Below are 6069 nucleotides of genomic sequence, written 5' to 3' on the forward strand. Positions count from 1 at the left end.
CTTTGAGTCCACCGGCTCCTCTCCCTACCCCATGGAGTGACCCAGCACAAGCAGTGTCCAAGAGGCTTTTGTTTAAGGTAGCTGACCAAAATCCAGTCCAGCCACTCTTTTAATCTGGAAACTCTTTTTCCCATTTTTAGAATCCTTCTGCTCATTGCCATGCATAAACCACAACGGCACCAGGAGCCTTGAAGAGTTCTTATCACACCCATATTTACATAAATGATCCAGACCTTTCTGGCCTTTTTGTCCCAGCTTTTGTTAGTTTGTGTAAAAAATTGCATGCAGCCAGCTAAGCTGGACTTCTGTTACCATGGACAATTTTGGGGCCAGACCACTGTACAGCAATAGAAAAGGCATAGTTTTATGACAACTTTAAAATGAAAATTTTCTAGGATTCAACTGCTTGTTATTACCAATGACTAAGGAGAGAGCGTATCTGAAGGGAGCTCCAGTCCAGCCCACCAAAGGGATGGTGCTGTTTAACCTCTAGATCATGCCATGAGACTGTCATTGCATTCTTCCAGGGTCACAAGGTCTCACAATGGCTGAGGTGGGAAGGCATCTCTGGAAATTGTTTAGTCCAAACTCCTGCTCAAAGCAGGGTAAGCAGAAGTAGGATCCTCAGACCAGTGTCCAGTTGGCTTTGAATATCTCCAATGATGGAGACTGCATCTGGGTGACCTGTTCCAGTGCCTGACCACACTTACAGCGAAAAAGACTTTTCTTATGATTATTCTATGTTTCAGTTTGTGCCCATTGCCTTTTGTCCTCTCACTGGGCAACACTGAGAAGAGTCTGGCTCTGTCTCTTTTCAGCCCCCCCTTCAAGTATTTGTAGACATTGATAAGATCTGCCTGAGCCTTCTCTTCTCCAGGATGAATAGTTCCAGCTCTCTCAGCCTCTCATTGTATGACAGATGCTCCAAACCCTTATTAATCTTTGTAGTCCTTCACTGGGCTCTCTCTCACTGGGGCTAAGCGGGGCGGAAGGGTCACCTCCCTCGCCCTGCCTGGCACAGCCCAGGAGGCTGTGGGTGGTTTTTCTCTCAAAGACACGTTGCTGGCTCAGACCCCAGCCTGTCCTGGTGCCTGGGGCTGTTCCTCCCCAGGTGCAGGACTTTGCACTTCACTTTGCTGAATTTCATGAGGTTCCTGTCAGCCCATTTCTCCAACCTGTCCAGGTTCCTGCAGATGGCTGGACACCCATCTACTGTATCAGCCACTCCTCCTGAAAACTCACTGAGTGTGCACTGTGCCCCAACACTGAGGCCATTAATGAAGATGCTCAACAGCACTGGCCCCAGCATCAAACCCTGGGTATACCGCTAGTGAGTGGTATCCATCTGGACCTTGTGCTGTGGATCACAGCTCTCCGAGCCTGGCAGTTCAGCCTCTTTTCGGTCCACCTCACTGTCCACTTATCTAACCTGTACTTCATCAGTTTGACAGTGAGGATTTTGTTAGAGGTGGTGTCAAAAGACTTGCTACAGTAAAGATGAATAACCTCCACTGGTCCAGTGGTGTGAATTAAACTGACCAGGAAAACTGCCTTCCAGCAATGAGCAGAAGTTCTCAACTCATGCAAAATGAGTGTTCTCACCATGTAAAACAGCGCATTCTTCCAAAGGTCTCGAAATCCTTCTTGGAGTCAATTAAAATGCTGTCCCTTTTCAAGGGACTGGGAAAGTAAAGCACGAGTGAGTCAAGTGAGGTGCCTATGGTAGATTTGCAAAGTCTGACTTGTGCAGCAATACCTCCAGGGTCAGGTAAGATAGCTGCTGGAGGGAAACTGAGGAGGTGGGGAGGAAAATGGACACCTCTGCCAAGGCAGATCCTCTATTGTTTCAAGAGACCTGCCAAAAGATTAAAAAAATAAAAAACTACCAAACAACCATTTGGCCAAAGAGCTGAAACAAAATACTGTCTGTTCATGGGGTTGTTTAATGCTGAAGAAAGACATTTCCCAGCAGGCTTAAGGAAAACTTTAGCTATATACCATTTGGATTGTTCCTGCATTTGTGTTTGATAATGGAAACCTTACTCCAGTTCACATTGGATTCCTTCTTTTGATTATTCCAGACAGCCCAAATTCCAGTCACAAAGATCCTGGCCCTTACCTGGGGGGCAGAGAAAGCCATGCTTTGCTGCAGCAGCCTTCCCACCCCTGGAGATGATGGATTGCCTCGAAGTTTTAAGGATCAGCAGAGCAAGATGGGTTTTCTTCTGGATTTACTGATGTGCTGCTGTGGGGGATTAATGCCTTTCAGTTCTTTGCTTGTTACAGGAACACAAAAGTCAGTGGTGGCCAAGAGCAGGAAAAGTTATTAGAAGACCAAAAAGCTCTGCTAGCGATGCTGATCCATCAGAGGTTGTAGTAAAGTTTGAGAACTGCACGGGAAGATTGGTGTGCGGTGTGTGGCATGTGAGGTAAAGCCAGAGAGCACGGCGTTTGTGTGGAAGCAATGAGAGGATGATTCTGGCCCCACGCAGCTCATGGCTCACATGGAAGTGTCTCCTTGACAGTGCTGGAAACGTCTGGCAAACCTGCAAATGCTTCTTTGCCTTCTCGCTGGACACCAGCTGTTACTCCAGTGAGGACACATTTAGGAAATCCTAAAAATGAGCTTAAGTGAAAAGGGGAAGAGATGCAGATTTCCCTTCAGAAAGGTTACGTTCCTGTTTTTGACATCTACATAAACCAGCCATCCAAAGATGGATGTGGAGCTGATGAGATGATGAGAACTCACTACAAGCCAAATGCTTCCCAAATTACAGGTCTTCTTTTTTTTTCTTTCTTTTTTTTTTTTTTTTTTTTTTTTTTTTTTTAGTTAGACATGACAGATAGGGTATTATTAACCTCAAAAAATGCCAGAACCAGGTAGCAGCTGTCTAAACTGAGAAAAATTGATGAAAACTGTAACTGTACAGAGTCACTGGCATGGACACATCTAAGAGGCAAAGGAGGTAAATCCACAAGGGGAGAGAGAAACTGGGGCCATCCAGTGCCAGAGTGAATTTTTTATAAGCAGGGGGCAAGAAAAAGAAAGGAATATTGAACTGGAGGCAGTAACCTGCGAGAGGAATTATTTCATGGGAGCTGGGTCATTATCCCCCATGCTGGCAACACCACAAGTACTTTGCGTGTGCTGGACTGGAACAACTACGCATTTTGTCGTTAAGTATAGGCTAGAATTGCTTTTTATATTTATTTTACTTGCAGCTAATTGCTTTCAAAACTTTGTTTGGCCTTGATGAATGTTTTCTTTTTAAGCTTGCTGGGGGATGTTCTGAGGAGGGAGTCATATAAGGATGGAAAATGGTAAACACTCAAGAGAGTTACAGTAATTGTGTCTCTGCCATTTTCATCTCTCCACGCGAAGCAGAGCGTGTTTTAGTGGTATGAAATTCAAAGAAGCCCTGTAAGGGCAAAGTGTCTCTGCTGAGTAGGCCAGATAACCCTTACAGTGCCAAGACTTTCCTATTTGAAGTCACTGTGAGTTTTCTGTGGTGACGCTGGGTGGTGACATGACGGTGGTGGTGACATGACAGTGGTGGTGACATGATGGTGGTGGTGACGCACTTCAGCAAGGTCCTTCCACGCCATCTCAGGAAGCTGTGGATCTACTGCCGGCCAGGCCAAGCGCGTGAGTGTGCAAAGGCTTTAATGTCGAACTTTAGGACTCTGCAGCGGAACAGAAGGAGAAGTTAGGCACAGCGACACAGAGAAAAGATATCTCCAGATGTAGCCATTTGGCTTTCAGAGCTGCTGGTGGGATGGTCAGTGAGGGGGATGCCAATCCTGACATGACAACATTGGAGTTTCGCTCTCATCTGGCCATGCAGTAGGTCTGTGCCCCTGTACAAGGGCAATAAGTCACCTTTGGTCTGCTCCACACAGAGGGCTGTACATGTCCCCAAACCAGGTCATCCCTAAATCTTTCAGGGGAGTATGTTGAATCAGCGAACAGCAAATGCGATTTAACAAGAGCCCAGTTCCTCTGGCGTTGTCCTAATGATAGCTTTGGTGTCTCCCTTAGCTAAGCGTGACCTCACATGCTCCCACCCAGATCACTGGGGTGTGAAAGATTCCAGTGGGTGACTGCCTAGGGCCATAGCTAATGGTCATGCTTTTAATTTTCAATACAGGGGTTTTTTTCCCTTTTCTAGACCCATGTCATAATTAATATTTCGCAACAGCCTCTAGAGATACAGGAAAGAATTTCTGGTCTTGGTTTAACAAAGCATATCAACAGGACTGCTGTGCACGGGAAGTTAAGTGTGGCCAGGTGTTTACTAACACTATGGCAAAGAATAAAGTTGTACAATATTTTTCTGATGAGGAGTAGAATCTTCACCTTGCTGAGGATGAGTATTTTAAAGGAGATGGATGCTCCCCATGGGAGCAGAGCCATCAAAGCCATATCTAGAGCTTAGGGCTGCCAGTCCTCCTCCCAAGCTGCTGCACTTGCCTTGGTACAGTTCAGAGTGACATGTGGCTCCTCACTGAGCCTGCTGTGCCCATGCGTGGTGGCACCAGCAGAATTTCTCACCTTGTGCATGCACTATGGGCTGTTCAGTCCATGCTGGAAGCAATTGACCAAGCAGCGTATTGTTTTCACCCTCGTCAGCTCAGCTGGCTGTCAAGGTTGCTCTGCTGTGGGGTATTTTGGATATGTCAGTAAATATCTTCCCTCCAACTGTGCCAGGTGTTTGCATGCACAACAGCTCCCACAGCCACTTGGTAAAGGTTCTGTGGCAAGGGGCTGCCTGGAGCGTGGTTCCTGCTGGCTCTTGTGGGTGGATTGTTGCTGACGCCTGGTGAGGCACTGCACAGCTGCCAAGGGAAACACAAAACAACAGCCATCCGTAAGCCATCACTGCAGGATCCTTCTGAATCTTTATTTCAGCTCCCATCTTAACGACCCATCCCACTGTGGGATGATCTTGGTCTGTCAGACTTCAGGCTAGAGGCCAAAGTCACTGGTTAGGTGGGCTGCTTTTCTTCTGACCCATTGAGAATTTACACAAACAAGGTACCAGGGGCTTTTCTGGACAGACCTCATGGCTTGAATCTTTTGGGATCTTGCCCTCAGGATTTCATGTCCTTGCAGGCAGGTTTAGGAACAGTTCCCAGCACCCTTCTGTCATCACAGTCCTCTGGGGTCTCACACAGCAGTTTGTGTGTGTGTGTCCCACAGCAGTTTGTTTGTGTGTGTCCCACAGCATCCCACTGCTCTGCTTGAGTAACACCTTTGCACCCATGATTTAACCAGGTGTTTTAGAGAAGACTCATTGAAGAGCCTCTCAGGCACCTCAATTTTTCCAGCTGGTTGAGTTTTTGTAAATAGTGGCTGCGTAAATCTTTCTTATCCGGTAATTAGGGGCTGCTGCTTCATCTTGTTCATCTGCTTCTGCCCTACCAGGTCATATGAGTGGATGTCCTCCCCTCAGCCACGTGGCTAGGTCATACGAGAGTGGATGTCCTCCCCTCAGCCACGTGGCAACAGACTGTCTGCATGGCCTGAGACCATGGCTGGGGAGAGGCATATGCAAAAGATTTTGTGGTATCAAGGAAAGCTTTGTAAAGCATACAAAGAATGGTGCAGAACCGATATTACCGCCGGACTGCTGTGGTGGTTGCACTGCATTCAGTAATCTGTGTTTTTATAGGTTTGATGCACTCCCCAGGCATGATTATGCTAAAACTCTAGCTGCTGTAATGGGAACAGGTTTGCTCACTTTTTTATTTTTTTTTTTTTAAATCAAGAATGCACAATCTATTAAACATTAATTTGTCTCCTTTGTGGTAAGAAAAGTATGTGACTTGAGAATGCCATAAATGTTGGAGTGTGATTTGTAGCCTTGCTTTTGGGTGGAGCACCAGGGGCATCCTGAAGCAAACACTGCTGGGGCCCGCGGTGCCCCGTGGTCACCTCCACAAGATCGTGTTCCATCACCACGCGCCTTTAATCACTGCAGACTTTGAGTTCACACATTCTCCTTGGATGAACAGAGTGAATCTTTATTACTTTGTGAGGACTTTGAATAATTCATTACTGGAGAAAGC

The sequence above is a fragment of the Pterocles gutturalis genome, unplaced genomic scaffold (genome assembly GCF_000699245.1).
Source record: "Pterocles gutturalis isolate BGI_N339 unplaced genomic scaffold, ASM69924v1 scaffold45889, whole genome shotgun sequence".
In the NCBI taxonomy this organism is placed as follows: Eukaryota; Metazoa; Chordata; class Aves; order Pterocliformes; family Pteroclidae; genus Pterocles; species Pterocles gutturalis.